Genomic DNA, 24,459 nt, shown 5'->3' with positions numbered 1-24,459 from the left:
AAGAAAAGGAAAAACAAAAAAAGAGAGAGAGAGAGAGATCCTCCCGCCACAGCCTCCCGAGTAGCTGGGTCTACTGGCATGCACCTCCATGCCCAGCTAATTTTTTTGTACTTTTAGTACAGACAGGGTTTCACCATGTTACCCATGTAGGTCTTGAACTCCTGGGCTCAAATAATCCACCCACCTCAGCCTCCCAAAGTGCTGGGATTACGAGCCTCTGAACCCAGCCATAATTTTTTTTAAATAGACTTTATTTTTTAGAGCAGTTTTAGGTCCACAATAAAATTGAGCAGAAAATACAGTATTCATATGTACTCCCTGACGGCATGTACATATAGCCCCCACTCCACTATCAACATCCCCCACCAGAGGGGTACACGTGTTATAAATGATGAGCCTACAATGACAAATCAGTATCGCCCAAAGCAATAGTTTATATTAGGCTTCACTTCTGGAGTTGTACATTCTGTGGATTTGGACAGATACATAATGACATGTATCTACCATTATACTATCATACAGAGTAGTTTCACTGCCCTAAGAATCCTCTGTGCCCTACCAATTCAGCCCTCCCACCACAGATCTTATTACTGTCTCCATAGTTTTGTCTTGTCTAGAATGTCATAAAGTTGGTATCATATGAAGCCTTTTCAGATCGGCTTCTTTCACTTAATAATATACATTTAAGTTTCCTCCATGTCTTTCCATGACTTGATCATTCATTTCTTTTTAGTGCTGATTAATATTCCATCGTCTAAATGTACCACAGTTTATTTATCCATTCACCTACTGAAGCATATCTTGGTTGCTTACATGTTTTACAGTTATAAATAAAGCAGCTATAAACATTTGTGTGCAAGTTTTTGTTCATTTGGGTAAATACCAAGGAGCATGATTGCTGGATCATATGGTAAGAGTATGTTTAGCTTTATAAGAAACTAGCAAACTGCCTTGCAAAGTGGCTCTACCATTTTGCATTCCCACCAGCAATAAATGAGAGTTCCTATTGCTACATATCCTTGCCAGTATTTGGTGTTGGCAGTGTTTTGGATTTTGGCCATTTTAACAGGTATGTAGCGGTATCTCCCTTTTTTTTTTTTTTTTTTTTAGATGGAGTCTCACTCTGTTGCCCAAGCTGGAGTGCAGAGGCACGACCTTGGCTCCCTGCAACCTCCACCTCCCAGGTTCAAGCGATTCTCCTGCCTCAGCCTCCCATGTAGCTGGGATTATAGGTGCCTGCCACTATGCCTGGCTAATTTTTTGTATTTTTAGTAGAGATGGAGTTTCACCATGTTGGCCAGGCTGGTCTTGAACTCCTGACCTCAAGCAATCCACCCACCTCGGCCTCCCAAAGTGCTGGGATTACAGGCATGAGCCACCATGCCTGGCCTCATTCATTTTTTAATGTCATAGTTTTATGGCCTGGCCTGCAACATTCCTCTAGAGTCTGTACTTCATTTGATATTTGTTTTTCCTGCTACTTTCCTTCTTTCTTGTAACATGTTTGTATATTACAAGATCCTGTGATGGTTCCTTTTTTATTACTTTTTATAGAAACAGGTGATCTTTTTTTTCCTGTATCAGCTGTTTGCTTTCTTACTCATGTGATTTTCCTGTATTAGCCAACCAATTATGCTGAAAATGGAGACACAGAAAGACGGCGGGAAATGGGGCAACTCATATCTCCTTTTCCCTTCAGTTGTTCTTTTTTCTTTTCTTTTCTTTCAAAAAAGAGACAGCGTCTTGCTCTGTTGCCCAGAATGGAGTGCAGTGGTGCAATCACGGCTCTCTGCACTCCTGAGCTCAAGCGACCCTCCAGGCTCAGCCTCCAGGGTAGCTAAGACTACAGGCCTGCGCCGCCACACCAAGCTAATTTTTAATTTTTTTGTGAAGATAGGGTCTCACTATGTTGCCCAGGCTGGTCTCAAATTCCTGGCCTCAAGTGATCCTCCCCGTTCAGCCTCCCAAAGCACTGGGATTACAGGTGTGAGCCTGTGTACCCAGCTCTTTTTTTCTTTACTCATCAGTAAGTCAAAGGTACAGACTGTTGGTAGAAAGTCTGCATATCAAAAAGTGAAATGAAAACAATCTGAGTTCATTTTGTATAGCATTTCCATTGTTCTGGTAAACACAAAATATATGTGAATATAAAAACTAAGAAATGTAAATTGTATAATTTTAGTGATTCTGCATAAAATTTAAATGTTCCTCTATTTACATTTAAAATTGCCATTTCATGCTAATATTATTAAATTTAAATTTTTCTTTTCTTAGAATGACAATAAATTTTAAAAACTTCATGACAAGTCGAGAGAGAAAGTGCAGAGGAAAGGAAGGAATTTTATGTTTTAGTAATTTTCATGTCACTTTTTCCTTGAGTTTTGAAGGAGGGCCCTGCATTTTCAGGCTCTGCAAATTATGTAGGCCACCTTGCATGGGAGGTTAGTGCTAGAAAGACCTTAGAGATTATCTAGCTCAATCCATTCATCATACACAAAAGATGGACTGGGAAAGATGAAATGATATTTTGATGAGGAAATTAAAAGGAGAAAAACTTTCTCCATCTTCAGATCTTCAGGAGTGAACTGGAGTTTCACTGAAAGACACTAAGTCCACGGGGAGCCACACCTCTCAGATCTGTCTCTTTCCAGGTTCTCTAACACCCACTCCCTCCCATGTTGATCTGGGCTTCTCTCACATTAGAGGGCAGTAGAGCCAAGTACCCAGCATCCTTTGCAGCTGCTGCATATTTTGGCCCCGTGTCCACCATTCTGGGTTTCCCCCAGTGGGTGTCCTTCCCACACATTCAACATGCAAGCAAGATCCTTCACCACCAACAGAATCCCGCCAGCCGTGGGCACCTACGGGGACTTCCAGTGGACACATGTTCCATTCTTGGGAACATTCAGTTTCTAAGAAGTCCACAAAGCCTTTAAAAGTTTGGAAAAAGAGTTGAAAAGAATTATAAGAAGTGGGATTTAGAGGAGAACAGGGAGTCCCGATGCAACTCCCTGAGTCTTCCTCCCTTAGACAACTTTTTCCTTCCTATGAAGAGAGTATGCAAAGAAAAAAAGAGAGTACTAGAACTGAATTGGGAACAATGCAATGTCTTTTTCTATTGCTCTGGCAAAATCCTTGCTGAGAAACTGAGAAGTGTTGATTCTGAAGGGTTTTTTTTAGAAATTCTTTCCAAGGCAACTTGATTCAATAACACACTTAACAAGAGTCTTTTGTCAGACATCCCATCCTCTGATATTTTAGAAAACACCACACAGACACACACACATGCATGCATGTATGCACACACACTTTCTTTTCACTTTTCTTCCCATCTAGTGCAAGGTATGCCCAGAGCACAGCAAAGCAACGCTTGCACCTTTGAAAGGACACCATGTCCTTTCAAAACATGATTTTGAATTTCATCCTGCCTTCTTTCCACCTACATTAAAACTCTTGAAGGACATTTTCTTCTAAGGATATCTTTTTTGGGACTTCTTCATGTTGCCTGCAAATTATCTCTTTCCAAATCACAGCATTTTGGGCACAGACCATCACTGCCCATGGAATGATGAAGCAGACTGGGGCTGTGGTTACAGAGTCAGAAAGAAGGGTCTCCTGCCCCGGGGACCACCACACCGTCTCCCAGCATTCAAGCTGCCCAAGCTTTCTCAGAAAACATCTTTTCAGGCCATCACCAGCAGTGGGTTTTACCGAAAAAGACCCTCTCTCTGGCTTCCTTGCTGATTTGTGGGTCTTGCTGGATCCACCCGCTCACACACGGCTCTCCCTACAGACCTCTGCTTTGGCTGGATTCTTCCCTTCCGCTGGCTCCTACATGCTGGACTTCTGGATTCTCATTTGCTTCCTAAATTTTGTCACCAGGACTCAGAATTCAGTCCTCCTGTCCAGTTCCGCTCTTGCAAGAGCCAACTCACATGCAAACCCTCAAATTCTTCCTCACTGCTCTGAAGCTGGTTCCGGAGCACTTGAGCAGGGCCTGTATTCTCGCATAGTGTCATAGTGTTGCCTCCCCCACTAAACTGTAAATCAGGAACAATGACTCCAGGCCTCCCCTTCCGCCCAAAGGCCTGGTGCTGGACTGGTATGCCAGTCCACATTACATGCTCAGTAAAGAATTGCTGTCTGAAACAGATGTTCTCCACTACAAGCACAACATTCCTTGTTAACATACCTGCACAAAAACCCAGAAAATAAATGTGGTTGTAACTTTGATTTCACTTTGATAAACGTCTTTCAGTTGTGTTTCCAGAACCCCTCCTCCATCAACTTCAAAAGGCTGTGAACCAGGAGGTTGTCACACACGTAAGATCCAAAAAGCCACATGGACTGCTCTGCCCAGCTGCAGGGCACTAGGGGCTGTTGAACTCTGAACAGACCCTGGGATTATTTATAATTGAAAATCAGACTCCGAGAGCCTTTAGAGTCATGAAGGAATGTATTATTCTCCTTCCCCACGTGTTTCTCCTCTGTTTTTCCCACCTCCCCCTCTGACCTGACATCCGACCACACTCACAGCAGGCTTTTCAGATCCCCCCCGGCCTCAGAGCACCTGTGCTTGGCAGACAGCCGCCTTCCTGCTGGACTGAGACCCACAGACCACCTGCACGCCCACACATACCCTTCTGACTGCAATGGAGCATCAAAGACTGAGAGCGAGGACCGGGTGGCCAGCTGAGGCGGAAACTCCGCCAGGGCTGACTTACTCCCAGGCTTATCTCAGCAGGGGGCTGCAGAAGTGGGGACAGGGAATTGAGGCCACTGTGAGTTTTCGGTGTAAGCTTAGTCCCATTTCCAATCCACATGATCACCTCCCTGCCCCCTTCTCCTCCGCATTCTTGGCCTGAGCCAGTCCCTCCCATGAACACAGCAAAGGCCAGGTGACCAAGAAAGTGGAATAATAAAGGATTTTAGACTGGGGGAGGCAACTAATGATCTTCTAATCCAGTGAATAAAAAACTCTTTTAGCTGCCCAACCTTTCTTCAAAAGAACCTTACTGGAAAGTCAAACAGGCAAAACCTATAAAAACCCAGAAAGAACAATCCACACTTCTGCTCTCTGGTTTTGCTTCTATCTGGCCATGATGTTTTCATCATTTTACTCTTCTGTCTTAGTTCCTTTTCATTCCTGACAAGCAGCGGCCTCTGACATCTCTGAGCCCAAACACAAACATGGGTACAGCAGTGCCTCTAAAGCCAGCAGGCGCAGGCCAGCAGCAGAACTTCTCTTGCCCATCCGGGAATGGTGTTTACCGAAAACCAGAGAAGACAGGCACATTGATGAGTGCATCAGTCAGAATATTCTTTCCTGAGAGTGGCTGAAACCTGTATTAGTTTGTTCTCACATTGCTATAAAGAAATACCTGAGACTGGGCAATTTATAAAGAAAAGAGGTTTAATGGGTTTATGGTTCTGTAGGCTGCACAGAAAGCATGGTAGCATCTGCTTCCAGGGAGGCGTCAGGAAGCTTCCAATCATGGCAGAAGGTGAAAGGGGAGTAGGCATCTCACATGACAGGAGCAGGAGCAAGAGAGGGACGTGGAGGAGGAGCCACACAGTTTTAAACAGCCAGATCTCACGAGAACTCACTCACTATCATGAGAACAGCACCAAGGGGATGGTGACAAACCATTCATGAGACATCTGCCCCCATGATCCAGTTACCTCCTGCCAGGCCCCACCTCCAACGTGGGGGTTACAGCTCAACATGAGATGCAGTTAGGACACAGATCCAAACCATATCAAAGCCCAATACAAATAAGTTTAATTAAAACGGGGCTTTATTGGAAGGATAGTGGAACATCCACACACATACCTGGGCTCCCAGTACCTAGAATCGGGCCTCAGTGCCATGAGGACCCCTCTTTCTCTGCCTCTCCTCTCTCATTCTCTCCAGTAGAGATGAGTTTTCCCTGTGTGACCGCAAACACAGCCTCTGGGAGCTCTAGATTCCCGTCCCTCCAGACTCCCTCAGCCAAAATGCCCTCACCACCACCTTCTTTTCAAACAATCCTAGGAAAGCCTCTGATTGGTCCAGATTCCGCCATGTGCCCATCCCTGAACCAATCACTGTAGCCAGAGGGATGGACACATGCTCTCCCCATGGCCAGGGTGCAGAGTTCTGGGACTGGCAGCTCCCTCCAGGTCACTGGCAAGGAGACCAGGAAGAAGTAGTTCCCTGAAGAAAGAAGGGCTTCTGTTAGCTGGATGGTGAACAGCACAGGTTCTAAATATTTCGATAGAGACTCTCTTGGAAATTCCTATAACCGAAAAGATGCTTTAACCAAAAAGATTGTACCTTTGACTTCAGAATCAAAGTAACTGTAACTGAATTCCATAACTAAGAATTTAGTCCTCCTGACCAGTTCTCTCTATTGCTCTTACAAGAAACAACTCAAATGCAACCCCTCAAGGCCTTTGTCATTGTTCTGAGGCCTGTTCTGGAGCATTTGAGCAGTGCCTACATTCTAACATAGTATCTGATCTAATTAATGTTTGCCTCCTCCACTAAACTCTAACTCAGGAACAATGAGTCCAACTCCAAGCATTAGAGGCTGGGGCAAGAGAGCCTTGCAGAGCTCCTCAGACCACCCGCAGAGGGAGCCCCCACTCTCCTTCCCTACACACCAGAATTAAAAACCAAACATTAGCTGGGAATGCATGTGTTGCTTTTCTTTTGAGACTTGATTCAACTTGAAAGGACTCTTCGCCTTATCTTGTGCAAGTGAGCAAGGGGAAGAGTGTTGGTTCTATGGTGCAATAAATAACCTCTCATTATAAGAGGCCTCTCTCCACTTAGCCATTTGGAAACCATAATCTGACATTACAGAAGCTTTGCTTGTGAGACCAGAGATATCTGAATCACTTCTCTTTTCAAGCGACTTCAGCTCATGGCTTTCCATGCTATTAGTGGAATAAGTCCAAGCTATCGTTGATTTGTGGTCGCTTGATTGGGTCCTGAAAGGAGAGGCTCTGCTTTGCAAGGAGGGATAATTGCCTGGGAATCCTGCAGAGTAATTTAATTCCTGTGCAGTTGGAGGGACCACAAATTTGGAGAAACTTAACTCCTCTGGAGAGATGACAATATATGCGAAGGTTCCTCTCTCCCACGCGGGCCCTTCCTTTCATCTGACAGCTCACTTCAGCCTTTTCTGCCTCATCAATTTTCCTGACACTGGGAATGTTTTCCTAGAAAAGAGGAGATTCTTCTCAGATCCTGCCACACAAAGCCTGAGGCCACTTAGAAAATGATCCAGCTGCATAGCCTGTCTAACAGGTCAAACCACCGTATACTTAGGCACAAGGTCAGCATCTAAACTCTTGCAAGAACCAGCTCAAATGCAACCCCTCAAGGCCTTTGTCATTGTTCTGAGGCCTGTTCTGGAGCATTTGAGCAGTGCCTACATTCTAACATAGTATCTGATCTAATTAATGTTTACCTCCTCCACTAAACTCTAACTCAGAAACAATGAGTTCAACTCCAAGCATTAGAGGCTGGGGCAAGAGAGCCTTGCAGAGCTCCTCAGACCACCCGCATAGGGAGCCCCCACACTCCTTCCCTATACAGCAGAGTTAAAAACTCTGTCTGAATTTCAAACTTACTCCAGCAACCGTAGGGTGGTCAGAGTGGAAACGTAGTAGTGTGTGAGGCCAAGAAATTGACCATTCTTTACTAATAGGAAGGGAGAGACCAAAGGTGCCTGAACCTGAGGGCCCACGGGCCCATTATAGGAGCCTTTGGTACCATTTGAACCAAAAGAGTTGATAGATCACTGCTATGGGTATTCACAGGTTGAAGGAAAGATACCAATGAGATCGCACTTGCTTCGACGTTGGAAACCTAGCTTCATTTTCAGAACCATAACAACCAAAGGTTATCGCAGGCTAGGAAGGGACTTTTTCTTCTCAATAAACTTTCTGTTTTGGAATAATTTGAGAAGTACAGAAAAGTTGCAAATACAGTACAGAGAATTCCCATATGCCTTTGACCCAGTTCCCACTAGTGTTAACATCTTTCATTACTATGCTATATTTGTCAAAACTAAGAAATGAACATTAGTACAATACCATCAACTAAATTTCAGACATGATTCAGATTTCATCAATTTTTCCATTAATGTTCCAGGATCTCATCCAGGATCCCACACTGAATTTAGTCAACATGTCTCTTTCATTTCCTCTGACATGTGATGGTTTTGTAGTTTTTCCTCATTTATCATGACCTTCACAATTTTGAAGGATACTAGTCAGATATTTTGTGGAATGTCCCTCAATTTGGGTTTGTCTCATGCTGTCTCCTGGTTAGACTAGGGTTATAGGGTTTGAGGAAGAAAAGCCAAAGGTGAAGTGACTAGAAGGGATTTTTTAAAAGAAGAACAGGTGGATCAGAAGTTACAAACTGACTTATCTTCAAGCCAAATCCTGTTTTGTTTGTTCCATCCTATGTTTCTTAGAAATGTTGTATTAATTTTGTACTGAATTTTTCCAATTCAGATTTCCAGTGTCTCTTAAAAAGTAGAAAGAGCTAGTGACTCCAGGCCTCTGAGGTAGTTAGAGGTGGGCACTGAGAAATGGTTGGCCCCTCCAGGGCTGTGTCTTCTTTGGGTCACACCAGTCCTGTGGCCTACTCAGCATGGAGGTCCAGCATCAGCTACCATTGATCATGTCCATAGTGCTGGTTTTCTTACAGTAAAAAAGAATTCTCTATATTTCTATCATAACAGAAACAGACCCTGTATTAGTCCGTTCTCATGCCACCAATAAAGACACACCCAAGACTAGGTAATTTATAAAGAAAGGAGATTTAATTGACTCACAGTTCCCATGACTGGGGAGGCTTTACAATATGGCAGACAGTGAAGGAGCAAAGTCATGTCTTACATGGAGACAGGCAAGTAAGCTTGTGCAGGGAAACTCCCACTGATGTAACTATCAGATCTCATGAGACTTACTCACTTTCACAAGAACAGTATGGAGGAAGCCACCTCCATGATTCAATTATCTCCACCTGGGCCTGCCCTTGACACGTGGGGATTATTACAGTTCAAGGCGAGATTTGGGTGACACAGCCAAACCATATCAGACCCAAATAATCTCACCCTTCAAGAGGAATAAGGCAAGAGCAAGAAATGTGGGGAGCTAAGTCTAAGGAAAGTGCATTTAACAGGAAGTAGTGTGGATGCACTCTCTAAAAACTCCATGTGACTCTCTGTGACCACTGTCCATGTGACATGGTCCTCACCTCTTATTTGGCAACAGAAAAGAGAGATGTGGGTCAGAAGGGAAACCAACTGTAAAGGAAGTGGATGGATGAAGTGAAAGGATGGTGAAACTTATACCTGCCCTGACTTCCTCCCAAGATCTTTCCCTAGGCCAAATCCAAATCACCTCCTAGGGATATCCTGTGGCCTGCCGGGACACAGTCATCTGGCACAGACACTGGATTTCCAGTGCTGCCAGTTCCTCCTCAGAAGTCTGTTAGAGGCATGGTGAGGGTCTGCCTGAGGTCTCCCCTACTCTCCCGTTCATGCTGCCTGCGAATGAGATGTGCCCTGTCACAGGAGCTAGACTTCTGAGCCCCAGTCTCCCCTTCCCAGGAAAAACGGTGACAAAATCCCCAACTTCTCTTCTTCCTCATCCTCCTCCCCTTTCGGATCCTGCCCCAACACTCTAGCCTTGAAAGCTTTAGGATCTGCCTAGAATGTGGCCACAGCAGGTGCCAAGGCAGTGACCAAGCCAAGTCTCCCAGCACCCACTCATGTGATAAGGCCTACCCAGTACACCATAAAAGCAGACCTGGGGCAGGACAGGGGATGAGTGGGTGGGGTTGTACCTCAGGTGAAAGGAGTGAGCACTGGACCAGGAGTCTGAGGATCTGGACCCCCATCCTTGTTCCAGTGCTGTGTGGTGCTAGGCAAATCACTTAACCCCTCTGAGCCTGCGTTATCTCAGCTCTCAAATCAGGTGACATTTTTACCCGCCTTGCCAACCTCCTGACTTATGCGATGTATAAAGATAATCAAGCCTGACTCATTCCCTTTACTCCCAAGCCCAAGTTATATCCTTCTCTATCTGTCCATAGCAGCCCAACTTTCTCTTTCACTGTACTTATATCACATTCCCTGCTTATCTGTTAAACCTGCACCCCTGCCATTAATAGAATTGCCTTGGAGACAACATACACATATTTAGACATGGGGCCTAGTGCAGTGATACCTGTTCTGGGACTTGATATAGGACGTGCTCAAGAAATGTTAAATGAACAAATGAATTCAGCAAGCAAGTAAATAACACAGTGTGTGTGAAAGTGTCTTTTCAACTATCAGGCTTGATCTAAATGTGAAGGACCAGGGATGAGACCTAACTAGTTCCTGGGTAGCTGACCTGCCCTGGCCCACAGCCAATGCCAATTACCTGCCCCTGCCCTCTGGTCAAAAGCAATTGGATTCAAGGTTGACACCTAACTCAAATCTGTTCATCTATTGGCTGACAAACTGCCAACCAGACTCTTCCAGTATTTGAACTGTCACAGAAATAATAAATCATGAGATGAAAGTGGGTGATTGAACAGAAACATTATGCAGAGTCATGGCTGGGACAGGCATATTGGTCCATTACACTAGAAGCAACCAAAGAGAGGGGAGACAGAGAGACAGAGATAAGAGAGATCATCTAGGCCTTAGAATTGGAGAGGAGATCTCAGTTCCCAACATTCCAGTCACATTTCCAGTCTGACTGTATTTTGTGTCTTGTCTTTGGAAGTCTGAGAGATTTTCCCTTGACATTGTAGAAGAAATCCTTTGCTTAGGCTGGGGTTGGAATGGGGATTGGAGTATCTGTTCCTTACACTCAAATAATCTTTCATTAAAACACTGGGAAAACAAGATACAATCTCTTATTAACAGGTACAATCTTATCTACAAGGAGAAGAAAAAGACACCCACGAGGGCTGAGGCACATGTACTCATTGGAGGCAGGAAGAAATCTGAGGAACCCCCTCTGGCCCAGAACAAACCGAATCCCAAGGCTGATGGTGGGAGTGATCATTCTCTGAGGATGTTCAAAGATACTACTCTTGGATGAGCAGAGGAGGTTGAGCCAGAAACCAGGAAAAAGTTCCAAAGAAATAAAGCGTCAGACTGGCATGTTATTGCTGGAGCTGAGGGCCAACAGTTGGTGGCCGGTGCAGGCAGTCTCCCAGGACCCGCTACAGAGATTGGCTGACTAGGGCTGGGAAACCCACCAAACCAAGAGATGGCCAAGCTCACAGTAGGCCAAAAACGCAAACAAATCATATGCACAAAGCAACATAACTAAGAGAAGGAGACGTGGCCAACTTCGGGCATGGTCACTGGGATCCTGGTAAGAATAGATTCCTCATCCAGAGCTGTAAGTAACTCAGATGGTGTTTGTCATAAGATTATGAAACACTGTGGGACTTGTGGTTTCTGTAATTTGTCTACCTCAGAAGAGCTAATGTTTATTGATTTTCTTCTGTACAAGGCAGAATCATCCATTTGGTTTCCAGTGTTGAAAGCTATCAGGTTTCTGGAAGAAGCATGAACCAAAAGAATTAAAATGAGTATCTCTATATCAGTTTTCTTCCTAGTCACGGAGAGTGAATATTGCTATCATGAAAGCTTTCACAAACATCCAGAATTTAATTCTTTTGCAAGTCCTCAGAAATTAAAAATGATGGAAAGAAATGAGCATTTATTGAATACCTGACATGTATCAGGCAGTGAGCTGGGGCCTTTCATAAGACAGCAGTGAACTTGATCCTTTCAAGACCTCCAAGAGTTATTGTACTATTTCACTGAAGAGAAAACTGAAGTTTACAGAAACTAAATAGCTTGTCCAATGCCCTACAGCTGTTACGGAGCCAGACTGAGATTCTGACCCATGTCTGTCTGTCTCAAGTCCCTGGTTTTTATGTGTCATCATACTGCCATTCTATGACTGGCTTCCCCAGGACCTTGGGAACCTAAAGAGCCCATGAAGGAAAGTACTTAGGCTGCTTGTGGGGTGCTCATTCTTGACTTACAGTTTCATGTGAAAGTCTTGGGGCAGAAAGGATGGGAAACATGGAAACTCCTTTTATTAACATCCTTTTGCTAATATGCTATTTTTAATTTTTTTTTTTTTTTTTTTCTGAGATGGAGTCTCACTCTGTTACCCAGGCTAGAGTGCAGTGGCGCAATCTCGGCTCACTGCAACCTCCGCCTCCCAGGTTCAAGGGATTCTCCTGCCTCAAGGGACTACAAGGCCACCATGCCCAGCTAATTTTTGTATTTTTAGTAGAGACAGGGTTTCACCATGTTGGCCAGGCTGGTCTCGAACTCCTGGCCTCAAGCGGTCCACCTGCCTTGGCCTCCCAAAGTGCTGGGATTACAGACATAAGCCACCAGGCCCTAGAATCATATTTTTAATCCACCTGGAATTTATTTTTGAATGAGATCTGAATTAGGAGGGCTTTATTTTTGTCTTAAGGCCTAACCATGTATGGTAGTACAATTTGTTTTTTAAAGTTATCCTTTTCCCATTGAATTGAATATGACACCTTTGTCATTCATTATGTTTTTATATTCATTCACTCTACTCCTAGACTCTCTTCTTCTCTCCACTGGTCTATTTTAGCACCAGTTCCTTACTGTCTGAATCCTGTAGCTTTGTTTTAAATTTAACTACCTGGTAAAGCAAGTCACCACTCTTAACTCTTCTCAGATACTTATTCTTCTATATCATCTTTAACATCTTTTTGTCTATTCCTGTCCACTCACTGAAAATAATCATTTTGATTCCAATTTAATTTAATTATATTTGCATATTAATATGGATTACAAATAAGAATTAACATTGTAAATTAAATCTTACATTATGAAATTAGTGTATATTTCTTCATTTACTCAATTTTGTCTCATGTCTTTTAACACAATTTGATGTTGTTTTCAAATATGTCTTTTACTCATCTTATTGGACTCATTCCTGAGTATTTTGTAGTTTTTGTTTCTACCAAGAATAAGTTTTTTTCTTATTTTCATTTCTAACTGGATGTGCTTATTTAGAGAAAAGCTATTGATTTTGTATGTTTCTCATATTCAGTCACCTTAATTCTCCTCTCCATCCTGCTGAGTTATTGAAGTCACTAAATTCTAACAGATTATCTAAGTAACTGAATTATGCTTATATTTTCTGCAAGAAAAAGAGATAATTTGTTTTGTTTTTCTCCAATATTTTACACATTATACTATTGCATTATTTAAAACTTCCAAAACAATACTAAATAATGGTAATAAGGGTGGGCATGGTGGCTCACACCTATAATCCCAGCACTTTGGGAGGCCAAGGTGGGCAGATCATCTGAGGTCAAGAGTTCGAGACCAGCCTGGCCAACATGGCAAAATCCCTTCTCCACTAAAATACAAAAATTAGTACAGCATGGCAGCATGCACCTGTAGTCCCAACTACTCAGGAGGCTGAGGCAGGAGAATCGCTTGAACCCGGGAGGTGGAGCTTGCAGCAAGCCCAGATTGTGCCACTGTACTCCAGCCTGGCTGACAGAGCAAGACTCCATCTCCAGAAAATAATAATAATGGTAATAGCAGGCAATCTCTTGTTCCTGATTTTAAAATGGCTTCAGTAGTTCATAACTTGCTAGAGTTATTATTATGTTTAAAAAGTTTTATTCTCCTATTTTACATGGAGTTTTTATTAGTAATTTTTAAATTTTATGAAATGCCTTTTATCATCTACTGTTACAATACAGTTGTTTTCTCTTTTCATCTGTTAACCTAGTAGATATATTTTGTTGATGAATACTCTAGGTTTTTTTTTTTTTTTTTTTTTTTTTTGAGACAGAGGCTCGCTGTGTCGCCCGGGCTGGAGTGCAGTGGCGCGATCTCGGCTTACTGCAAGCTCCGCCTCCCGGGTTCACACCATTCTCCTGCCTCCGCCTCCAGAGTAGCTGGGACTACAGGCGCCCGCCAACACACGCAGCTAATTTTTTTGTATTTTTAGTAGAGACCGGGTTTCACCGTGGTCTCGATCTCCTGACCTCGTGATCCACCCACCTCAGCCTCCCAAAGTGCTGGGATTACAGGCGTGAGCCACCGCGCCCAGCCTACTGTAGTTTTAAACTATCTTTACACACCTAAAATAAACTTGATTTAATTTCCATGTATTATTTTTACAATTTTCTACAGGATTTTGACCAATTTTTGCTTAGAATTTTTGCTTCTGTATTTGTAGATGAAGTTGCCTAGTTTTTTCTATCTTTATCATGCTTTAGTATTAATTATTCTAGCTTTATAAAATGAATTTGGAGCTATTTTCATATTTTCCTATGGCCTAGGATAGTTTAAATAATAGCCTGCTACTATTTCATGGATACTGATACGACCCTCCTCCTAGATTAGAGACAAAAGACAATCTATTACTCATAGCAATAGCAGTAGTCAGATACCAGCATCTGTGCACCAATGTCCTAAGCCCTATCTCCCCCAGGCCAATGTGAAGAGAGACAGCTGACACCTGCACATACAAAAGGTTGGATCACAGGAGAGGCATCCTGAGCTTAGGAATCTGACTGTTTTATAAAAAGCATTAAGCATAACTAGACACTATATCTTCCAAGGTTGTAAGCAAACCTATCCTTTACACTGAAGAGAAACACTATCTCCATCTTCCAAAGTCATTTACTATACTAACAACCTTGAAAAGATAGTCCAGTATAAGGGACAGTCAGTATTTCACTCACAGATGCACAAAACAGTAAGAGACCCATGAATAATTATTTCCCAGCGATGTGTAGCTGAGGCTGAAAGGACAAAACATTAGTACTTATTAATCCTTAGGTAATGGCCATATAAATGTTATTACACTATTTTCTGACTTCTGAAATAGTTTTAAAACATCTCCGCCTTGGCCGGGCGCGGTGGCTCACGCCTGTAATCCCAGCACTTTCGGAGGCCGAGTCACTGAATTTATTTAAGTCGCTGATCTCAGGCAGATCACCTGAGATCAGGAGTTGGAGACCAGCCTGGCCAACATGGAGAAAGCTCGTCTCTGCTAAAATACAAAAATCTGCCGGGCGCGGTGGCTCACGCCTAAAATCCCAGCACTTTGGGAGGCCGAGGTGGGTGGATCACGAGGTCAAGAGATCGAGACCATCCTGGCTAACATGGTGAAACTCCGTCTCTACTAAAAATACAAAAAATTAGCCAGGCGTGGTGGCGGGCGCCTGTAGTCCCAGCTACTCCAGAGGCTGAGGCAGGAGAATGGCGTGAACCCAGGAGGCGGAGCTTGTAGTGAGCCGATATCGCGCCACTGCCATTGCACTCCAGCCTGGGCAACAAGAGTGAAAGTGTGTCTCAAAAAAAAAAAAGAACATTAAAAAAAAAACAACTCCCCTTCGTCCCCAAAAAGAAAAAGAAACGAGACTTGTCTAATAACGGAATAGTTGCCTCAAGATTTAGTGGCTGATCCAATAAATATGGGTGACTTCCCTTCAGTGATGGGTGGGGCACAAGGTAGGGGCCTTTTAATTCAAAGAATCTGCAATGTTGGATGGTCAAGTTAGAGGGCATTTCAAAGAGTCCCTTAGCTATTCTTACTTAGTACCTCCTCATTTCCACGCATTCATAGGTGGATCAGGTACAGATGGTTGGAAAACTCCTGGAAATCTCTCTCTCTCTCTTTCACACACACACACACACACACACACACACACACACACACACACTACACACAATTACCAAATAAATCGTGCTTGGGATTATCCATGTTTCTTAATCTCTTTAGACTTTTTAAAATGAAGTCAATGGGAGGGCTGTTATTTATCATCTTAAAGCACTGGTATATGGAAAACATAATGGACATAGGAAAGTCAGTGGTGAGCAACAGAAAAATGACCCTGTTCCACAGAACTAAGTATCAGGGAAGATAAATAATTTGATAGAATAATAAGATGTGATTGGATCTCAGATCCACTAGAAATCGATTTAACCTCACCTTCCACATGTACTCAACCACTAGCTCCCTATGAAGTCATAATCCGAGAGAATAAGTACAGTTTTCTTGTGATTGTTTCTAAGACAATAATAGAACAGCAGGGCCAGGGAAACCTTAGATTTAAAAAAGACCCAGTGGGATACTGGTTAACAAAAGGTGTTTACTTAGGTGACTTTGCTCTCTAGCTCAGATTTTCCTTTACAAAAGAAATTCAAATATCTAGCTTCATACCTCAGATAAATACTTACTGCTTTAAAGCACCCAGCAAATCTAACATAGCATTAAAAAGTCCAAAATTAGAAATATTCTTTTGAGGTCTCTGCCCAAAATGCAAGACCAGCATCCCCAGGACCTTCCTCTCTCCTGCCCCTTCAAACATCGTGCAGACAACATTATTGTGGACATAACGATACATAAAACACACAAACACACAAACACACACACATACACACACACCCACACACACATACACGTTTACTTTCTCTACGTTTCTGAAAACTTCCCCTTATTCACTCTCAAAGTCTGAGAATGTAGGAGGGGCTCCTATTGCTGAAATAGACACAAGATTCACTAACGAAAATGATGGTTTCTCTATCCATCCTCTTAGCAACAATAAAAATGTGGCTGCAGTTCAATTTAAGCAAACACCTGAATAAAAATTTAGATTTATGTAAAGTATTAAATTAATATTAAATCAATTTAATAGTCTTTATTTTTGAAAAGAATCAGAGTAGGCCAGGCTGCGGTGGCTCACACCTGTAATCCCAGCCCTTTGGGAAACTGAGTCGGGCAGATCACTTGAGATCAGGAGTTTGAGACAAGCCTGGCCAACATGGTGAAATCCCCATCTCTACTAAAAAAATATAAAACGCCTGTAGTCCCAGCTACTCAGGAGGCTGAAGCTGAGAATTACTTGAACCTGGGAGACAGAGGTTGCAGTGAGCCAAGATTGCACCACTGCACTCCAGCCTGGGCAACAGAGCAAGATCCTGTCTCAAAAAAAAAAAAAAATCAGAGTAGAATTATTTTATTTAGCAACCTCTCCTAGCAACTGTTTCAGAAAAATATTTACTCTGAAAAATGAAATGTACCTGTAGTTCATTGTTTTTCCCCAGATTTGATCCCAGGGATACCTTAAATGAGATACTGAATGAGCATAAACGCAAAAGCAGTTTCCTTTGAAAGCTGAACTAAGTAACAATCACAACCTGCTACATCCGATATGCTGAACTACAGCAAATGATTTTGAAAGATGGGCTTCATCTGCCCCCTGCTGTACTCTAGGTAAATAACAGGACTCTCTAATTCAGCACAGGTAGACAAGATTATTCGGCATCCCTCGCTAAAATGTAAAGGCTACGGCAAAAAAGACAGCACATGGTTCACCACTGTGCCCCCACCATGTAACATAGTACCTGGGATATAGTAGGCACTCAATAAATGTGTTGAACGAATGAGCATACAGGTAAGGAAAGTATGCTTACAGACTGAGTAGGCATAATACCAAGTTTTACAGGCCCAAGGAAAAAAATGCAAATGTTTTGCAATGTTCATACGTTTTTGAAAATAACTTGGTGTTCATTGGGTATGTATTGTCAGCAATTAAAACTTGCTATCCTCTAATAATTCCACTAGGTTGAAAGAAACTAATTAGAATATTCAGACTTAAGGATATAGGTAAATTTTCTAAATGTGACTGTCAAGAAATAACTTTTTGAGAGCTTAGAATCTGAAAGGCATAAGGTACAAAACCATCTAATTGTCTCCAAGACAGCAGAACTTGCAGAGATCATGCAAAGTTCCCTATGCCATCTCCCATTCCTCGCCCCAGGTGACCCCTGCAGCTGCCAGCCCTCCAGTGATTATTTCTATCTCTCGAGGATTAGTGAAGGCAGATTGGAAGATAGGCATTATATTTAATTGGGAGTACATTTATTGAATATGAAGGAAGTCATGCAAGGGCCAAGATTTCAACATTTCATATAGAGGCATCCCTTGGAGATATTGTGGGTTTAATTCCAGACAACTGAAATAAAGCAAATACCACAATAAAGCAAGTCACACAATTTTTTTTGTTTCCTAGTGCTTATACAGTTATGTTTATGTGATACGGTAGTCTATTAAGTGTGAAATAGCATCATGTCTAAAAAACAAAGGATATTCCTTAATTAACAAACACTTTATTGCTAAAAAGTGCTAACAATCATCTACACATTCAGCAAGTCTTTTTGCTGGTAGAGGGTCTTGCACGATGTTGATGGCTGCTGACTGATCAGGGTGGTGGTTGCAGAAAGTTGAGGTGGCTGTGGCAATTTCTTAAAATAAGACAATGAAGTCTGAGGCATCGATGGATTCTCCCTTTAATGAAGGATTTCTCTGTCACATGTGATGCTATTTGATAACATTTTAACCAAAGCAAAACTACTTTCAAAATTGGAGTCAGCCCTCTCAAATGCTGCCACTGCTTTATCAACTAACTGTATGTAATATTCTAAATCCCTTGTTGTCATTTCAGCAGTGTTCTCAGCCTCCTCACCAGGAATAGATTTCATCTCAGGAAATTGCTTTCTTTGTTTATCATCAAGAAGCAACTCCTCGTCTGTTAAAGTGTTATAATGAGGTTGCAGCAATTCAGTTACATCTTCAAGCTTCATTTCTAATTCTAGTTCTCTTGCTATTTCCACATCTGCAGCTACTTCCACCACTGAAGTCTTGAACTCCTCAAAGTCACCCAGGAGAACTGGAATCAACTTCTTCCAAATTCCTATTTATATTGATATATTGACCTCCTCCCATGAATCATGAATGTTCTTACTGGTATCTAGAATGGTGAGTTGTTTCCAGAAGCTTTTCGATTTACTTTGTCCAGATCTATCAGAGGAATCATTGTTTATGGCAGCTATATCTTACAAACTATATTTCTTAAATAATAATGTGTCTGGAGTTGGGTCCTTCCAGTGGGTTCCTGGTCTCACTGACTTCAAGCATGAAGCCACGGACCCTCACAGTGAGTGTTACAGTTCTTAAAGATGGTGTGCCTGGAGTTTGTTCCTTCCAACGTTCAGATGTGTCCAGAGTTTCTTCCTTCTGGTGGTTTCGTGGTCTCGCTGACTTCAAGAGTGAAGCCACGGACCTTTGCAGTGAGTGTTACAGTTCTTAACGGTGGAACTTCCAGAGTTGTTTGTTCCTCCTGGTGGGTTCGTGGTCTCGCTGACTTCAGGAATGAAGCTGCAGACCCTCACGGTGAGTGTTACAGCTCATAAAAGTAGTGTGGACCCAAAGAGTGAGCAGCAGCAAGGTTTATTGTGAAGACTGAAAGAACAAACCTTCCACAGCGTAGAAGGGGACCCAAGCGGGTTGCCGCTGCTGGCTGGAGTGGCCACCTTTTATTCCCTTATTTGTCCCTGCCCACATCCTGCTGATTGGTCCATTTTACAGAGTGCTGATTGGTGCGTTTACAATCCTTTAGCTAGACACAGAGCACTGATTGGTGCGTTTTTACAGAGTGCTGATTGGTGTGTTTAGAATCCTTTAGCTAGACACAGAGTGCTGATTGGTGCATCTACAATCCTTTAGCTAGACAGAAAAGTTCTCCAAGTCCTCACTCGACCCAGGAAGTCCAGCTGGCTTCACCTCTCAATAAGACTTGAAAGTCAAAATGACTCCTTGATCTATGGACTGCAGAATGGATGATGTGTTAGCAGACATGAAAACAATATTAATACATATTCTTATACACCTCCATCAGAGTTCACAGGTGACCAGGTGCATTGTCAATGAGCAGTAATATTTTCAAATGAATTTTTTTTCTGAGCAGTAATTCTCAAGAATGGGTTTTAAATATTGAGTAAATAATGCCATAAACAGGGGTGCTGTCATCCAGGCTTTGCTGTTCCACTTACAGAGAACAGGCAGAACAGATTTAGCATAATTCTTAGGGGTCTTAGAATTTTTTTTTTTTTTTTTGACAGAGTCTCGCTCTGACACACTGGAGTACAATGGCATGATCTCGGCTCACTGCAACCTCCACCTCCTCGGATCAAGCATTCTCCTGCCTCACCCTCCCATGTAGCTAGGATTACAGGCGTCCAGCACCACACCTGGCTAATTTTGTATTTTTAAGAGAGATGGGGTTTTACCACATTGGTCGGGCTGGTCTCAACCTCCTGATCTCAAGTGATCCACCCACCTCTGGCTCCCAAAGCACTGGGATTACAGGCATGAGCCACTGCGCCCAGCTAGGATTTTCACAATGGTAAATGAGCATTGGCTTCAACTTCAAGTTGCCAGCTGTATTAGATCCTAACGAGAAAGTCAGCCTGTCCTTTGAAGCTTTGAAGCCAGGCATTCATTTCTCTCTAGCTATGAAAGTCCTAGATGGCATCTTCTTCCAATATAAGACTATCTCATCTACATTGAAAATCTGTCCTTTACTGTAGCCACCTTCATCAGTGATCTTTGCTAGATCTCTTGGATAACCTGTCACCACTTCTACTTTAGCACTTACTGCGTCACCTTGATTTTATGTTATGTTACAGAGATGGCTTCTTTCCTTAAATATCATCAACTAACTTCTGCTAACTTCAAATTTTCTTCTACAGCTTCCTTACCTCTTAGCTTTCACAGAATTGAAGAGTTAGGGCCTTACTCTGGATTAGGCTTTGGCTTAAGAAAATGTTGTGACTGGTTTAATCTTCTATCCAGACTACTCAAAGTTTCTCCGTATCAGCAGTAAGGCTGTTTTGCTTTCTTATCATTTGTGTCTTCACTAGAGTAGCACTTTTTCTTTCCTTCAACAACTTTTTCCTTTGCATTCACAACTTGGCTAACTGGTGCAAGAGACCTACTTTTTGACAAATCTTAGTTTTCAACATGCCTTCCTCACTGGGCTTAATCATTTGTAGCTTGTGATTTAAAGTGAGAGACATGTGACACTTCCTCTCACTTGAACACTTAGAGGTCATCGTAGAGTTAGTAACTGGCCTAATTTCAATGTTGTTGTGTCTCAGGGAATAGGGAAGCCTGAGAAGAGGGAGAGTGATGGGGGAAGGCCAGTGGTTGGAACAGTTGGAACACACACATGTATCAATTAAGTTTGTCATCGTCTTTGGGCACAGTTTGTGGTGCCCCAATTACAATAGTAACGTCAAATATCACTGACCAGAGATCACCATAACCAATACAATAAAAAAGAAGATGTTTGAAATATTGTAAGAATTACCAAAATGCAACACAGAGACACAAACTGAGCACATGTTGTTGGAAGAATGATACTGATAGACTTGCTCGAGGCAGGGTTGCCACAAATCTTCCATTTAAAAAAAAGTGTGATATATGCAAAGAACGATAAAAGCAAGGCACAATGAGATGAGGGCTGCCTGCACCTATCTACACACCTTCCTTGGAGCAGCCGAGGCTTCCCTGAGGAGCCAACACAATGTGCATGTGTGGGGCAATTCTAAAGGGAATACAGGTAAGTAGCAATGGATGTGACATAGACAATGGCTAGAGGACTCTGTACAAGGGAAGTATCAAATGGGCCTGACCTCTCAGGCATGAAGAAGCTGAGCCTTGGTAACCATGGATATGAATCACCTAAGCAGAAAGCAAGCATTTCACACTGGGGGAAGTGAATGAGTAGAGACAGATGGAGCACTGGCATGCCCTGAGCCGCTCTGGAGAGAGAAGCGACTTTTCTTCTCTGCTTGATAAAGTTGATCCCACCTTGCTTTTTCCCTTCTCTCTCTCTCTCTTTTTTTTTTTTTTTTTTTTTTTTTTTTTGAGGCAGGGCCTCTCTCTGTCACCCAGGCTGGAGTGCAGCGGGCCAGGTTGGTCTCTAACTCTTGGCCTCAAGTGATCCGAAGTGATTCGCCCACCTCGGCCTCCCAAAGTGCTGGGAATCCAGGCAGGAGGTACCGCGCCGAGCCCGCCTTGCTTAAAGACTCTGTAATAAGTACCTTAATGATATGCCAATTTTCTCATGTCATTTCTACTGGACCTAACACTATAATTATATCCATTTATCCCATGAGGCCAATTAGAAAGTCAAACCCTAGAGAAAATACATACCAAAACCAAAAAAAAAAAAAAGCTTTTCAAGTTTTGCTTATTTACTCAGAAAACCTGAGTAATACTATTGGTGAGAATGGATTCTGTGGATGCTAGATCATGCTAGATTGGGCTACATTGTAACAAGAATTCACTTTAGAGGTTCCAAAGTTAAAGGATTAGGCAAACTAGGAGAGGTTCTAATTGTTTGCCCTAGGACATGATTCTAATTATGTCCTAAAATCTGGACTCAATGGTGGCCTACACTAAATAAAGTTGAGATGTCAGGAATTCCTGAGTACAATGTAAAAGACTGTTTCTCCAGCCACTCCAGTGCCTGCTCCATAGCTTCAGGAACCCCATTACCATGGAAGGAGAAATGGAGGGGACACTTGGGCTCAGCAAACAGACTTCACACCAAAATTGATCTGCCTACGACCATGGCTGAGAGCCCAGTCTGTCAACTCTGAGCTTCCAATATGGTGCAGGAACCCGAGGAGATTAGTTTGGCATCTGGTTAAAAGGTTACAAAGAGCGGGGAAGAGCGGGGCCCAGTGGCTCACGCCTGTAATCTCAGCACTTTGGGAGGCCAAGGTGGGCGGATCATGAGGTCGCGAGATCGAGACCGTCCTGGCCAACATGGTGAAACCCCGTCTCTACTAAAATTACAAAAATTAGCTGGTTGTTGTGGCGCGCGCCTGTAACCCCAGCTACTCAGGAGGCTGAGGCAGGAGAATTGCTTGAAACCAGAAGGCGGAGATTGCAGTGAGCCGAGATCGCACCACTGCACTCCAGCCTGGTGAGAGACAGAGACTCTGTATCAAAAAAAAAAAAAAGGTTACGAAGAGCACTTTCATCACCGAAAGGCTGCAATTTGTCTCCACTGAGACACTCGTTCTGGTTATGGATTAGATTTCCCTGCATGGTATCCTTTTCGGATGTACTAAATACCTTAATCATGACCATAGTATTCCACCCAAAGGTGCTTTTATTTTATTTTATTTTATTTATTTTTGAGACAGAGTCTCATTCTTGTCACACAGGCTAGAGTGCAGTGGCACGATCTCGGCCCACTGCAACCTCTGCCTCCTGGGTTCAAGTAGCTGGGATTACAGGCTCCTGCCACCACGCCTGGCTAATTTTTTTGTATTTTTAGTAGAGATGGGCTTTCACCATGGTGGGCAGGCTGGTCTTGAACTCCTGACCTCAGGTGATCAGACTGCCTTGGCCTCCCAAAGTGCTGGGATTACAGGCATGAGCCACTGCGCCAAGCCCCAAAGGTGCTTTTTATGAAGAAATTTATTTTACAATGAAAGTAATAATGCAATAAGCCAGTGCTCACAAGATATATGGCAAGACCAGTAAATGCTTTTGCTGTGAAGCAGGCAGCCTTCTAGAATGGCAGAATGGCTTTCTGAACTCTCCAGTACCAGCCAAGAGACAGCACTTTGTAAAAGTGGGTGTTGTCCTACCAGGTGCAGGACAGGCTCTTAACAGGAATCGAATGGTATTTCGCCAACAGCCAGAATGTATGTCTGGGTATCAATAAATAAAAGTGAGTGTACATATAAGTATAACTATCTCAAGAACACAAAGCTTTTAATTCTGAAATGCAGTTTTGTTTTGGGGGGGTAGGAGAAACAGAAGGTAGAAGGAATGTACTGGGTGTTCTCATTTGTTTGTACTAAAACACGCCCTGATCAATGAAACCTAGAATGATTCATGCTTGATGTGCAATTTGTAAAGAATTAAAGAGGTAAGGTAGATGGATCCCCCTTAAATTTTGAGAAAATCAGTGATGCATAGAGCTCGTGCCACCCAACGGGGCAATGCACATAAATAGTAAGTTCAACCTCTTATAGTGGATGGTCAGGGACATTGGTGATAGCAAAGATATTGATGAGACAACTGGGGAAATGTGAATGCTGACTGGATATTTGATATTAAGTAATGATCTATTATTTTAGGATAAAGGTATTGTGGTTGCTGATATATGCCCAAGTATTTATGATAGAAATGATATAATATCTGGGATTTTCCTCAAAATAGTCAAGCTTCAGGTGGGGGGAATGAAAGTGTGTAGATAAAACCAGACTGGATATGTGCTGATAATCATTTAAACTGGGTAATAGGTACATGAAACTTCATTACACTATTCTCTCTACTTTCATATTTGAAAATCTTCATAGTAATGTCTTTAAACAACCTTTTAAATCTACCAGGCTATAGGTAGGTTTAAAATTTTTCTGACTGACAATTGGTTGAGTTTATCTGAAGACCTGGGATAAATAGAAACAAAATGTCTGGGTTAAAATAAAAGATTGTGGAGACCAAAGTTCTTATTTGCAGAAGAAGTCTTCAGGCAGTAGACTTCAGAGAGAATAG

Source organism: Colobus angolensis, unplaced genomic scaffold, assembly GCF_000951035.1.
Source record: "Colobus angolensis palliatus isolate OR3802 unplaced genomic scaffold, Cang.pa_1.0 Scaffold15, whole genome shotgun sequence".
In the NCBI taxonomy this organism is placed as follows: domain Eukaryota; kingdom Metazoa; phylum Chordata; class Mammalia; order Primates; family Cercopithecidae; genus Colobus; species Colobus angolensis.
The sequence above is the reverse complement of the archived record's forward strand: the minus strand, read 5'-3'. Positions refer to the sequence as shown.